Here is a 15,627-nt window from a genome sequence, read left to right as displayed (position 1 = left end):
GTGATACATTTATAAAAATAAAAAGATGCAACAAAATTTACGCTGATCCCTGTTTTATTTTATTAGTACATAATATTCATTCATGGATACATTAAAAAATGGAGGAAAAAAGCATACAATATAATTAATGCTGTTTTACTTTTTATCTTCAATAGGTAAAGTTTATAATAGTATTTTTATTTATTAAGTATGAGTTAAGACCAACCTATGAAAAAGCTGATACCAAATACATATGGTCATAGGACATTAAAAACTAAATGGATAGGGTGCAAGAATGTAGTACAGTGGTGGAATGTTTGTCTAGCTTATGTGAGGTCCTGGGTTCAATTCCCACTACTGCACAACCACATCAACCATATATATACATATATATATATATATATATACATATATATGATATATATATGCATTTATTACAGAGAAGTAGGAACAGGAACTAATAAACTTTCAAGTGTAAAATACATTGGATAAAATTCTGTGAAAGAGGTAGAGTAGAAATGTGAGTGCAAGAAGAAAAATATGTAACATTACCAACTAATAAAAAGATAATGTCTTTAAAATATTCCAAGACAGCAGAAGTATTGAACTGCCAAAGTATTTAGATTCTTCTGGATATATTTAAGAGTGATATACTGGTTTCTCTTAAAATGTCAACTGTAGTATGCTAGTTATTCATTTCTTTACAACTACTTAGATTTTAAAATAAAAAAATAGACATCTGCTTTAAAAGGTGGAAGAAAGAGGGCATATTTTTTAAATTCCCTGTAAGGGTAATCAAAAGATATTTGAAGATCCTTGATTGAAAATATCTGAAGGCAAAATGGCCCATCATGTTAGTCTACTTTCTTTTTTTTTTTCAAAGTTTTATTGATAAACAGCAATGAGAGTTTCAAATCAAATCAGAAGTACAGTTTCAACAAATAATACACTGCATATATTCTTCTTAGTGGTTAATTGCTGTACAAGATGCTGACTTGTGATCCTATTTACAAACACCATTAGAACAAATCATTCTATTCATTAAGAGAATGCAACTATATATCTATCCTAACCAGTTTGAATACACAGATACAAAATGGACATTCATCGGTTAGTCTACTTTCTGTCAAATGAAATATCTGAAGCAATTAGCTTATAAAGACAAAGGGGTTGTTTGGGTTTCTAGTTCTGGAGCTTTCAGACAAAGCTCAGGTGGCCCCAGTGCTCTTGGCCTCTGGCAAGCGCAGCACAGTGAGGGTCCAGGCAGGAGCACACACAGAGCAAACTGCTCCCCTCCTGAGCCAGGGCGCATGGCGAGGACAGACTGGAGGGGTCCCGCCGCAAGCACATTCCTCAATGACCCTTTCTGAAGCAAACCTGAAATTTCTCTCCAAGTGTGATAAAAAATAGAGTCAATGCTAGGCTTTGATTTTTCCCAGGTATTGCACAATTTTTTATTTATTTGAGAGAAACTCTAATTCTATTTTTACCTCAGTATCTTTTTTTTAATTTGTGATTTAATATGATGAGAAAATATTCTGACATATAATAGCTAACAGTGTTTCTTCCTTTCCCTTGTTCTAGAGCTAACCACTCTAAAGTTGTTTGGTAACGTCAATTAGCGTAATTACTTGTAATGTATTCTTTTAAATAAATTGACTTCTTGATGAAAACAAAAAAAGAGTGAATGCTGCTGCCAAGAGTCATCCAACAAAAAGACAGTCTTGTGAAAACATCTCCGTGGAGATAGCTCAGCAGTCTAAGCTCCTGCCTAGGCAAGCACAAGAACCCAGGTTGGATCCCCCGCACCCCATGCTCTGCTGGCCCCAGCCAGGGCATATGGAGCTGGCCACCAAGACCTGGCGTGGTGCCCACACGCCTGCAACTCCAGCACTGGGCAGGCTGAAGCAGGAAGATCACCACGAGTCCAAGCTACATAGTGAGACCCTGTACCAAAAACATGAAAAAAAATAAAAAAATCCCGTAGGTCCTTATCTACCTCCTTCACAGGCCCCGGCACTGCGCAGCTACTGGCTCTTTCCTGAAGCCAAAATGATCATGAAGGGGAAATATTCTGAGTTGACCCGGGACATCAGGCGGCGGCAGCAGCACAACCGAAGACGCTCAGGGCCGTGTCTCAAACCGCTTCTAGAGCCGCTTCAGGAAGTAGCAAGAGTGAACGAATAAGTGTGTGTGAAAAGAGGGAGAATTTTGAGGGATGTTAATGACAATGTGACTTTTATTGTAATGAATTTTTAAAATTCGCCATATTTTAAATCATACCTCATTTGTGACCATCTCCTTTAATTCAGCAAGAACAGGAGCAACGCACCAGCTGTGCAGTGAGCTGGCTGGACACGCGCACGGACTCCAGAGGCCGTTACAGAATTCATGAGTGCTGTGCAGCACAGCACGGCACCCACAGAGGGGGAGTTCTGGAGTGACCTCCCTGCCCACCTCCCTTCTGTGCTGGCTGAGGTGTCCACCCGGACACCCCCAAAAGGGCAGGAAGCTTTTCCACTGGCATTATTTGCAAGGCTCCGTGGTCTGCATTGGGCCCCCACACCTTCCCCATTTTGACCCATTTCTTTTCTTGCTGTCTTGCCTGAGGCTCTATTTCACTTCGCAGGACTTGGAGGAGCAGTGCAGGGGCAAGCTGCCTCTAGACCCCGGGGGAGGAGAACAGAGTGAGAAGGTAGCGCTATGGGCTGGCAGAGCACAGACTGCCTAAAAGAGTCTCAAATGCTGCAGGCAGTCAAGATTACCTTGCTCATACTCCCTGGTGTCGCTCAGTTGGGAGGCCAGAAGGAAATGGAAATAGCAGAGGGAAGGGAAAGAAAGGAGAAACCCAAGTGGCTTTGCAAATCAAGGCCAAACTAATCTGAAAGAAGGGGGAAAGGGCATGTCTGAATGGCACAAGCAATGCCAGATGTTGCCAGAGGTAATGGATCCAGTGTGAGGCATCAGATTAAGCTAGACTGGACCATTCCTAGGAGCACTTTCCAGGGACAAGTTTGCAAACATGTGGGAGTCACCAGCCTAGGCTCGGAGTTGCAAAAATCAAAAGAACTGAAGGGTTCCTTGAGGTGAAAGATGTTGATATAAAAGAAAAAGAGCTGATGGCTGATTCTTGAAAAGCCAAAGAAACAGAAACTGATTTTTTAAAAATGGGGGGTACCGAGAAGAAGAAAAGGAAGAGATGTCAGGAAAAGAGAAAGGACTCCACAGGAAAAGGGAATAAGCTATACGGTCTGCAAGGCCATTCAAAGGCACGACAGAGAGGAAAGGTACTTAAGCTAGAAGGCAAGTGGAAATGAACAGTGAGTTTTAATTGGTCTTGTATAACCAAATCCCTAGTGAAACATCTGGGCTGAAATTGCACCTAGCAACATAGAAGGAGCCCGAGGTGCTCCCGGCGCTGCCTCTAGCTCTGCACGTGCCCCCAAATAGCATTCACATCGCTTTCCCACAAAACCACCTGGATGTTCCTCACAAAGAAGGGTGCAGAAATAAAAGGAGCCTCATCTCCACACTGTGCACCCCTATCAATCTTATATTGTACCACCATGCTCTCTGAGGGAGAAAAACATTTGGGTATACTGCGGGTTAGGTAAACACCCGCTAAATAGTGATGCATGCATAATTAGAATGACTAAAATAATTCTGGCATAAAATTATCCTCACAGTCAGAGGCGAGACAAAATGAAGCAATTTGATCATGAAAATTAATACAAGCTGACTTTCCATTTTCAATGCAGCTAATTGGAAGCCACTTACTATTCAAACCTTGCCTTGGTCCTGCTTCCTATGCTTTTTTCCCCTCCTCACCCTGAGAAAGAGGACACCAAGAGGATCCCCAGGGGCAAGGCTGTCATTCTGAGATACTGCAGCAAATGAACTGTGCCTCCTTTTCTGAGGAATCAGCTCCCGAATATTTGCCCACTTCCATTTCGCCACAGGGCAAGTGAAAGTTCATCCCGTCCTCCCCCACTCAGTCAACCCTGAAGTGAGCACGACACCAACATCGCTGTAGAAGTGGTCTTTCCCAGGTGACAGCTGCATTGACATAGCTCACAGACAGCCCCTGCATTCGTGGTGTTCAAACCAGTGGCTCCTAGCGCCCACAGAACTGCACTCTCACCACTACCTCGTCTCACCCTGAAGAGAAACCCTGTGCGCTTTGGCAGTTACTCCCCTCATGGCCTCCAGCCCCCAGCTGCCCGTAACGGCCGGTCTGCTTGCTGTCTCTCTGGGCTTGCCTACTCTGGACATTTTTCTCTGAAAGAAATGAAGCAAACACAAGGGCTTTTGTATCTGGCTGGTAAAACCATATACTGAAAACACAAGCATGTTTTCACGCTTCGTGTGTGCTGTAGACTGTGCCAGGATTTTGTTGATTCTTGTAGATATAATATCTACAAGTGCAGCTCACACAGCAAGAAAATGTCTATCTGGGACGCAGACACTGTTTCACTTGATCAGCTCAGAATCCCAAAGTACATAGCCAAATAAATGCTTGCCTGGCAAGTGCAAGGGCCTGAGTTCAATCCCCGGCTCCAAAAAAAGAGCAAACAATGGACCAAAGTACATAGCCAGGATTTCAGTCTCCCCTACGCTGACTCTGAAGTCCCTGTTTCTAATCTCGCTTTACTTCCTCTAAGTTTAGAGATCAATGAGAGAACGTCATTCGTGACTTAAAGTGGACCACATAGTATAATAAGATAAGGCACTTACTTAGGCACTCCTTAGCTGCTCCTGATTGCCCTGTTAAAAATACATTACCCCTTACTACATGGCTCCTGGAGAAAATATTTCAAGGGATGGAAGGAATCCCTCAAAGACTATCAGGACAGTGTTGTCAAGAGCTAGTTCTAGCTTCCACGGTTATGTGCCTTTAATTCCAGCACTCTGAGATGCAGAGGCAGGAGGACTGCAAGTTTAAACCCAACTTTGACAACTTAGTGGCTTAATTGCCTAATTTTAAAATTTAAAAAGTAAAAAATTAAGAGCGGCTGGAAATACAGCTTATTGTAAAGACCTTGAGTTCAAACACCAGGGCAGGAAATAAAAAGAGCTGGTTCTCTAAAGAAGCTCTAGATACAGCTAGACTAACCTGCGACAGAGGGCCCTGTGATCTGAATGGGGGCGCGCGGCTGCACCCGCATTCATACGTTGAACTCCTTGTGATGATGATATTAGGACAGGGGCCTGTGGGGTTGGTTAGGCCAGGTGGGTGGAATGTTCATGGACAGAATTGGTGTCCTTAATAGAAAAGGCCTGAGGGCCAGCTAGCAACTGCCACCAAGAGAGACTCAGCAAGAAGCCAGCTCCGTAAAGCAGGAGAGAAAGCCTCCACCAGATCCCATCCATGCTGGCTCCTGAACTGAAGGCGTCCGGCCCCCAAAACTGTGAGCAGAAAATGTCTTCTGCTTATGTTTGCACTTACCAGTCCACAGGAAGCTGGTGCAGCTGCTGGCAGTAAGACGGAGGACGTCAGGAAAAGGGTGAGAGCTGGGAACCCAGATTACACCTTCTTCCTCCTCTCAACTCATCTACCCGTCTTTTGCTGGCTGCCTGGAAAGTTCCAGAAGTGGGCCAGGCCTTTCTCTTCCAATTAACTATGCTGCTGCTATCCAGATATGGCTGCTTCTCCTTTCATCACAGACCCAGCCAGCACCTCTCCATTCCGCAAACCCTACCCGGACTCTGTCTTTGATCCGTATTTCCACCGAAGTTTCCTTTGCTTCTATCACCCTTGGGTAAACTCCTACTCATGCCTTAGGATAAATGCCATATCCAGCTTCTTCAATAGCTAGCTCAGAGCTATGCCCAGAAGAATACTGGGGTGGAGAGACAGTGAGGAACTGCTTGATAGGAGTGCTGTCAAAGGGTGCAACAGGGCTGCAGTGATAGCTCAGCAGTCTAAGTGCCTGCCTGGCAACCCAAGCACCTGGGTTCAATCCCCAGTACTACATGCAGTTCTGGCCCCAGAACCCCAGGCATGCCATGCTAGTCACTGAAACCAGGCATGGTGGCACACACCTGCAATCCCAGCTCTGGGGAGGCTGAGACAGGAGGATCACTATGAGTCTGAGCTCATAGCAAAACATTGTACCTAATTAATTAATTAATTAAAAGAAAAAAGGTAGGATCCCAGTGGGTATCATCTGCTATGGCCACCCACTGCCTTACCTACTCATCATTTCTGCACATGCCTGCCCAATCCCCAGATGCTAACATCTGTGTTCCTGTGCATGGATTAGTCATGGGGCCACCAGAAGGGTGAAGCATAGATCCACCTCACACATACCCTCAACAATGACCAATGGGAGTCAGTGAATGAATAGTAAGGGCCTCTTTCTTAAGGTAGGTTAAGCTCATGAAGGAGCTGGAGCTTAAGGCCAAGGATTAAGCTTGCCATTCTCAGATGTCCTCATTGGTAGCCGATTTCCTTCCCTTTGCCCCTCTCCTACTGGTATCTGCTGGGATCACCTCTAAAATAAGCTACCATTGCCTGAGGTCTTGTCTAAAGCTCTCATTCTGGAAGGACTCTGAGTAAGACAGAGTAGTTACGTTGCCTAATCCAACAACATAAAGATTTCTCATAGACTCTTCCAACAATCCCTCTCTCCTCAGAGGACACGCGTATACAAGAGGGAGGCATCAGTGGGGTTGTGCTGCTTTTTCCGAAGCAAGTTCAAAAGAATCGGGACAAAGAGATGTCTTGGAGGATACACTCATTATCAGATGAAGGCTACTTACATCTGAGTTACCGCAGAGCAGCAGGAAGAAGTGTGATAAACATAGTCCAGCACTTAACACGATGCGTAGGACAAAGCAGGTGCCAGAGAGGTGCTGCCATCACTTAATTGATAAGCCAGTGAGCAAACACATCTCAGGGTCTTCTGCCTTCAGACGCGTAGTTCTTCCTTGGCATATTTCATCTTGCTCTGTTGTAACAGTGCAAAAATTGAACTTTATGTAAGGAAAGCAAACTCTCAAATTATCCTGGCTTAGTACACAAACACACATGTAAAAAATTGTGAAGACTAAGTCCACACACACACACACACACACACAAGTGAAACAAAACTAAATTCCCCACACCTTCTTTTATTTTATTCTGAGATGGGGTCTACATTGCACAGGCTGGACTTCACCTTGCAGTCCTCCTGCCTCAGCCTCCCAAGCATCTGGGATGACAGGGACGCATTGCCATGCATAGACAATATCGTGTTGTGATATTGTTCTATAGTTTTACAGAGTGTTATCCTGGTTAGTCTGAATAAAATATATGCAGGTGGTATCAGTATTGTATTTTAAAATGGAGTGTGGATCTACAGTTATGTCAATAAAGATCTCAACTAAATATACAGTAACTATAAATAATCTAGATTGGTGAGACTAGTGACAGCTGTATTCTACAAAGCCATTCAGGGGTCGTGATTCCTTCTAACTTACTGCTCCAGCATCCCATAGGGTATCGGCCTCATCCACAGGATTGAACCTGAGTCACTGACCAGGCTGAGTTACAGCAAGAAAACACTAGTATTATAGAAGAGAAAAACATGCTTTAAATAACAACCAGAAATTTCACAAAGCCCAAACTGGTAAACTGATGGATGTCGCATGATCTGTGATACATATCCCAAATCCTTTCTTTTGAAGCAACCACATCTCACGTGGTCCATAATCATTTTTCTCTCTCCAGTGGTGGGATGTAATGAAATCCCATCTATGGTTGGCTGAATAAGAGCCCCCAAAGATACTCATATTTCAAGATTTTATGTTTCCTGGAGCCTAGAAATGTTATCATATGCAGCACAAGAGACTTTGGAAATGTGACTAAGGAGCTCGAGATGGGAGATTATCCTAGGTGACCTGTGGGTCCCCAGTGTACTCACAAGAATGGTTACAAGAAATAGGCAAAGGGAGATGAGACTCAAAAGAGGGAAAGGGCCACTTGAAAACAACAGAAGGAAAGAGAGATTTCGAGCTGTTGTGCTACTAAGAGGAGGAAGAAGGAACCATGAACCAAAGTGTCCGATGGGTGCCGCTCTAGAAGCCAGAAGAGCAAGGAAATCACTGTTCCCTGGTTCTTCCACCAGACAGGGAACCACACTAGTATCTTGACCCTAGCCCAATGAAGGCGATTCCAATTTCTGCCTGTACAACTATAAGAGAATAAATATATGGGGGTTTGCACCACTAGGTTTTTGGTAATTTATTACAACTGCAAATTATTACAAATGTATCATCTTGACTTGGATAATAATAGAATCTCAACAATCAGAATGGTATCTCCCAGCTACAATGATTGGTTAAGAAGTGGACACATGCCCTATGATTAACCAATCAGAGTCTTTGTTAGGACTTTTACTAGAATTCATAGGAAAAAGTCTTTCTAAAAGACCTAGGGTATGAGGAAGCCTTTGGCTTTCCCTGCCAACAAATCCCATCTTATTTCTACATGGAGAAGGTCAACCAAACAGTAGCAGGGTGAAATGAGAGGTAAAGAAACAGATGATGGTATCTAAGGCACTACAGTAGGTATACTATTTTGAGCTTTTGGTTACAAGATCCAACCATTCCTACCTCTGCTTCACCTATATTCAAGTGAATTTCCAGGACTCGCAATTTAAAAATTCCCAATTATAATTGATATTCTTGCTACTCAGGTCCTGAAAACACTTAAGAACCAAGTGGCAGGCATAAACTGCAGTATCTCAGGAGTCCTTTAAGTCCCCAGAACAGGCAGCCCTTGGCCAGGACACTCAGGATAGCACCCAATTTTAGTCAGCAGTATCTAAACAGTACTGAAGAAGCATAATCACTAATGAGATATTTCAAAAGTTTGTAAAAGGAAGAAGAGAAATCGTTGACCCAAATAGGATGCTTGATAATTCTTAATAAGTGCTATAAATGCTTATAAAAATGCTAAGATGCTTAATTGCTGAATAAATGAAATATAAACATTCATTACGTTGCTTGAAGAGTTCTTTAATATGTAACGGGAAAAACATTTTATCAAATGCACTGTAAGTAATGAATGCTTACTTCTTTTTCTAAACCAAATCAATTCTTGAAATCATTAACCACCATTTAAATGGGGCTGGCTTGCTCTCTATTTATTTCCCTTTTAATTTTTGCTCATTAGTAGAAGAAAATAGGTCTGTCCCAAAGATACAGCAGCAGGGTAGAAAGAGCATCAAGAAGGAAGGAACTTGGACCTAGAAGCCTCCGCTTGAATCTCAGGCTTGTCATCTTTCAGCTCTGTGACCCTGGCCATGTCACGAACCCTCACTTGGTTTACAGGGATAGTTTGGAACTAGAACCCTTTCTACCTTAGAAAGCTATTGTGGGGCTAAGGAGATAGCTCAGTGGTCTAAGCGCCTGCCTGGAAAGCGCAAGGACACAGGTTCAATCTGGGGTACTACACGCTGTGCCGGCCACCGAAACCAGGCGTGGGGGCGAAAGCCTGTAATCCCGGTGCTGGAGAGGCTGAGACGGGAGGATCACTATGAGTCCAAGCTGCGTAGCAAGACCCTGTACCAAATGAACAAATAAATACAGGAATTTTTAAAAAGAAAGCTATTGTGGTACTACCATTAGTTCATAGCTTTCCCAGGGCAGTGCTTCTAGTCCTTTACGATAAACAATAATTGCTTAGAGATATTGTTACAATGCATATTTTTATTAGATCTACAGTCAGAGAGGCCAAGACCCAATACTTCTAATAATCACTCACATGATTTCAAATTTATTCATCCATGCTCTGAGGCAGCACATTTTAAGGTACCTGCCAAGCTCAAGATTTCTCTAGAAATTGTTTCAGCTTATAGTGGTAGGCCACTGATAGTTGCTGTACCCCTTGCCATAGATGGTGACAATAGAGGTTTTTTCCCGACCCAACCTAGGCCAAAAGAAAGACTCAGCTGCCAACTTGGAATTTTGAGCAGGAACAATCATCTATTCACTTGCTCATTCATGCAGCAATTTTTAAAATCTCTCTCTATGCCAGAAACAATAATAGGGAGTAGAGATGTACTATCGCTAAAGCAGGTGTCTGCTCTTGTGGAGTATTTATTCTAGTAAGATGCAAGATAAGAGATCATTTCACACTGGCTAAGTGCTGTGAAGGCGTTGAAGAATTTCAAGACTTTACATAGAGGCTGGGGGAAGCCAAGCCCACACTTCCGTTTTGACAATGACTAGGGAGTCAAAGACAATGGCGCAGCAGATGAAGCAAGCTTGGGTCCCGAACGCCTAGGAGGAGTGGAGCTGTTTCTCCTGAAGGCTGAGTCACTCTGTGGTGGGAGTAAGAAACAGACTTTCACTGCACAAATGAGTTGAGGCTTTAGGGCTTACTACTGTTTATTTTTTCCTTTTTAAAATTAAGCTTATTGGTACAATTTAGGTGTACATAATAACCACAACCATTTTAGGGAGTTTGTTTCTGTACATGACATACCTTTTCTCCTTCCCATCTTCCCATCCCATTTCAAACCCCTTCCCCGCCCTGTTCCCTAAGCTCAGTTTTCATTTTATCCTTCTTTCCTCAATTTTTCTTCTCTTTCTTCCTTTTCCCCTGCGCCTCTTTATTTCCCTTTCCCTTTCAAACAGTTTCTTCCTATTTCGCAGTATCTATTGAACATTTATGTTCCTTTTTAAATGTTTAGTTTCTCACATCAGAAAGATAATGCAATATTTACACTTGTCTGGTTCATTTCACTTACGTTTATGGTCTCGAGGTCCATCCGTTTAGCAATCAGTGTCTCAGCTTTATCTTTCTTTATGGTTTAGTAATACAACATTTTATTTTAAAGAAAACACATCTTTTTAATCCATTCATTAGTTGATGGGCATTTGGGTGGCTTCCAAGGTTGAGCTCTTACAAACTGTGTGCCCATTATACACCATATTGATGTGGTATGATGTCTTTAATTTCTCTGGGAAGATACACAGAGAGAAATAGCTAGGTCAAACGAGACCACTAATCCTAATTTTTCTGAGGACTCTCCACTATGATTTCCAACGTGGTTGTACTAGTTTACATTCCCACCAGCAGCATAGAAAAGCTCATTTTCCCCACAGCCCTGCCAGCATTTATTTTCAGTTGTTTTCTTGATAGTAGTCCTTTTTCAGAGTGAGCTAGAATCTCAGTTTTAATTTGCATTTCTCAGATGAGAAATGTTGAATATTTCAGGGCTTAGTTTGAAGGAAGACTGCAATGTCTACTATTAATTTATACAGTTCAACACTTTTTGAGATTCTAAAACTTGTGCTTTTTAAATTTAGGTTAGCTGGAGTTGCTGTCTACTGTGTGAAACCAAATTCTGTGAGAATCTGGTGAGCTGGGAGGTATGAAAGTCGTTCTTCATGTATGAAGCATTGCATGCCTATAAGGAGTCTGATGGCAAATTGATCTTTCAAAGATGCAACCACTTCCTGGATTTATTACTGGGGGAAAACAAAATGAAATAAGTATTGGCATGTAAATGCACACTGAGGCCAAAGTCATTCCCTGGTTATTTCTATCAGATTTCTTCTTCTAACTTTTACAAAATTAACTCACTAAATTACAGTGGAATATCATAAGGTTTGTGATTTTCCTTTAAAGCATTGGTTCTATTTTGAAAGTCCTTGGTGGTACAAGAATATTAACATTTAAATTCACCACTTCTCATGCTTATCTACACATGGGAAATCTGGGCACCCTGGGAGGATCCTGGAGTCACCGCACACTCTGTCTTCCGTACTGCATCCTCAAGGGTCTTTCCTTCCTTGGCCGCTAGCCTCAAGAGCACACTGCTAGCCTCAATAACTTCCACCCAGAGTTCCTTTCCTTTCTCTTCTAATCTTTATGTATCTTGAGCAGCCACAACAGAGCTGCCCTGAAAACCACTGGCACAGACCTATCTCAGTTCCTAAAACTTACAGCTGGATCACAACTGAGTATAAGACAGGAAAGCCAGGGTCCTATTAAAGAGGCCAATGCCAGGGACTTGGCTTCCTTTGGCCTTCATTTTGCTATCTGAGGACTTCAATTTACCCTTATGGCTTTTTTCTCAGTGACAACCGAGCAGGGAACGACTTAATTCCCATAAGCCTCTTGGCATCTGAATGTGGTACCTGTTTTAATGCTAGGGGCAGCACACACAGTGAAAACTTCCATTCTTCAAGTCATCAAAATAAAACGCTCCCATCCAGGGGGCCATTCATTCTACAGCACAGGTGGAGGGAATGGGGGTACACACACAGTGTGCAACTTTCCATAGAACCATGGTCCTAATCAAGAGACAAAAAAATGCCAACTTTCCTTTCCACTTGGCTCTTCAACCCTTGGTTCCTTCAGCAGCAGAGAATCATTTTGGCATCATTACTTGTCCAGCAGCCAGACACATAGAGCTAGCCAAGGATAATCAAGGTCACAGGAAAAACTACAGGTACTCATAGACAGAGAAACCAGGAGATAACAGACTTCAAGATACATGGAGTAAACATTCAGCAGTCTGTGGAGCCATCACTCATCTGTCCCACCGGTCAGCCATCCACCCATCATCCACCCACCCATCCAATTCATCCAAAGCAATACTGACTGAGGTAGGCACCTTCTTGGGTCAATGCTGCACCTACTTTTGGGGGTACACAAAGACGGAGGTGAAACTCTATAAGTCTAAAAGCTGGAGGTGGGCGGAGCAGTGGAGGTGACCCTGAAAGGGCTCCAGCGACGCTGGAATGTAAGATTGGAGAAGTGGAGAGATTCCCTGAAAGAATCCAGCGCCACCACGGCCAAGATGACATAGAGACGCCGAGGCCTCCGGACTTCCTAGAGAGGCCGGAAGTGGCTCCAGGAGGCCGCCTCGCCGCTCGGGCGCCCTGCGGGGGCGGCAGGCGGCGCCGTGGGTTCGTGCAGCCGAGCTCGCGTGGTCCGAGGCTTTCGCCGTCGCCTGCCGCCGCCGTGAGTGCTCCGGGTGTGAGTGTAGCTGTGGTGACAGGTGGCAGCCGCAGGGTTGGGGCGGTCGTGACGCCGTCCCGGGGTTTCGTTCTTTTTCTGGTTCAAGGGTGCGGGCTCAGCGTGTCGCGCAAGACTGTCGCCAAGGCCGCAAACTCGGCTCTCCTCCTCTTCTTCTTTGGCTTTTGGTTTTGGCTTTTTCTTTTTTCTGCTCGATTCGGTAGGTCGCACGCTTGGAGCTCTCCTACCTCCTGGCCAGACTCGATTCGTCACTTGGCTTCGCATCGCCCTTTGCGGGGGGAGTATCTTTTTTGTGTGACGAGTGGCGGTTAGGATTGCCCATTTGGCGAGGCAGTGTGACGCTTCCATTTCAAATGATTGTTTCTTGGGGAGAGAAAAACTTTCGAGCTGAGTAAAACACAGTAGCCGAGTAATAGAGCCGAGGTGCCAGGAAAGACAGTGATGGAGGAGGCAGGAAGGTAAGGATGGGGGGCATGAGCCGGGCTGGCCACAGCCCTGCTGCCGGGCTGTGTGTCTGCGGTGGTCAGGGGGTTGCCCCTGCTGGAGCCCGGCTTGGGCAGCGTAGCATCCTGGTGAGACTGCCTCAGAAAATAAACGGCTGGGTCGTAGCGCAGTGCAGACGCCCAGGGTGTGGTGGCCAGGATCCACCTCAGCCACGCAGGACCTGTTTGTGCGCGAGGCTCGTGGCCTCTGCGCTGTTTTCATCATCCACAGAAAGCGGCTGATAGAGGGACAACCTTGAGATTGTCCTGAAGCATAAATGATAAACTTTTGAAGTTCCTGAGCCCATAAAAATAATAAATCTAGCCGTGGCTGTTGGTATATTCATTCTAGGAAGGAAGAAACAAGATCAGAGAGGTTTCATGAGGTGCCCAGGGTCACACAGAGAGCCGGTGGGAGAGACAAGTATAGGACCCAGATTCCCTGGCTTCCTACCTGCTGTCAACCCTTCGTCAGGCATCCCTCTGCCTCATGGGAAGCGGTGGGGCTGCTCTTCTCCCTTCAGGCACTGAAAGGGTCCCTGTGGAGCCGCAGGAGGTGTCAGCTGTGGAAGCACAGACAGGGCTTGGGTCACCACAGGTGGCAGTCACGGCACCCAAATGCCAGTGGGCATAGCAATCTCTGTACTACCGTTTACTATGCATGGGACTAGGAGTTGTCCGTTTGTATCTCTAAGCCTCAGTTTTCTCATCTGTAAAATAGGACCTGCAGTTTAGGTTCATCTCAAGGGTGTTGGGGCATCAAGGGGAGTATGTGTGGACAGGGCATAGCACAATGCCTGGCACAAAGTGTGTGCTTAGTACAAGGCAGCTGATGCTACTTGCGAATGCTAAAGTGGCAGACATGCTGACCTGGAGAGGGGAGGAAGCCCAAGTGCATGGACTTCCATCGAGCTTCTCACAGATGGGGCAGAACAGGACCCCCAAAAAGCTTGCACAGTATCTGTCCCACTTAGATTACTGCCTGGTGTTCCTTGTCCCTGTGGGTATTCCTAGAGAAATAGACTCTGCTCACACAGCAGTTTGGGAACCAGGTGGGGAATATCAGTTGTGAAGTGACTGAGTTCCTTTTGTCATCAGCATTGTGAAGTTCCAGGACATTTTGTGTGATAAATGTGGGTAGCTGGCCAAGAAGGTATGCCACACCCTAGTGACGAAGGTGTCAGATAATTGCCCTGCCACGCATCATTATGTTGGACACAGTGAACAAATGCCTGTATCTTCTTTCAATACCAACTTTTCACCCAGTGCTGTGCTCTTAGCTAATTTCCCTGGAAATGAGTTCAGCCTGTTATGTGTTGCGTTTAACAGCCCTTTCACCCATAGCACGGTTTCTGACCTTATCATCATCTCTAGTGACTTCATCTTTACTGCTTTGACTGCATTATATCAAGCACAAATAAATAATTTTTCACATTGTGAGTGTAGTCCAATCAGCATCATCGCATATGTCCTGCGGCTTCCCTGTGTTTTCTGGGGCCCAACACAATAAGGACACAATCACCTCTTACCTCTGGCTTGTACTTCTGCCCAAGAAGAAACACCCAGTCATGAGGTCATGCCGTCCAGAGGTGTATTTCTCTTCCTCGTAACACAGAGCGTGAGGTTTTATTTTCATGAATGCAGTATTAGTGTTGGGGCGATGCTACTGGCTCCTGTTTCTGCATTGCTGTATAATGTCTGAGGCTTGGTGGCATCGTGGCTCTGCACTCCCGGGAATGGAAGAGCTGTGTGCATAATCTAAGGTTCTTACTCCTCATCCCTAGCATTTAATTAAGTCTTTGTAAATCAAAAGTACTCCTAGTCATCTTTTATTCTGTTCCTAACTTCCCTGTGAGATGTCAACTTCATTACCTTAGCAACCCTCACTTTACCTTAGCATTATCAAGAGGTCGGGCAGATTTTAAATTTCATTTTTTTTCCCTATTTATAATTGAGATTCATTTCAGTTGATCATGTGCTTAACTTTTTTTTTATCTTCAATATTTGAGATTTTATTGGTTGTGTTGAGGATCAGTACACATGATTCACTTTGTACACAATTCTTAACACACATACCAAAAAAAAGCCATATATTGTTTTTCAGTTGTTCCAGTGACTTTCCAGCTTCAAATTTAGAGGCAAATTTTCTGTAAGAGGATTAAGTACCAGTATCTTCAAATGCTAACAATG

At 44.2% G+C, this 15,627-nt stretch overlaps 1 protein-coding gene across 6 annotated transcripts in view; it reads left to right on the top strand.

Annotated features, from left to right (window-relative positions):
* Positions 1-12,851: 12,851 nt before the first annotated feature.
* Positions 12,852-15,627, top strand: part of Sdr42e1 (short chain dehydrogenase/reductase family 42E, member 1) — a 21,968-nt gene continuing 19,192 nt past the window's right edge. For 2 of the 6 annotated variants that reach the window (XM_023706815.1, XM_004646556.2), the window contains exon 1: positions 12,852-12,940. The gene's annotated coding sequence lies outside the window, so the exon portion shown is untranslated. The other 4 variants (XM_023706811.1, XM_023706814.1, XM_023706812.1 and 1 more) reach the window with 4 other exon arrangements.

Source organism: Octodon degus, unplaced genomic scaffold (assembly GCF_000260255.1).
Source record: "Octodon degus isolate 3935 unplaced genomic scaffold, OctDeg1.0 scaffold00271, whole genome shotgun sequence".
Lineage (NCBI taxonomy): Eukaryota > Metazoa > Chordata > Mammalia > Rodentia > Octodontidae > Octodon > Octodon degus.
The sequence above is the reverse complement of the archived record's forward strand: the minus strand, read 5'-3'. Positions and strand labels throughout refer to the sequence as shown.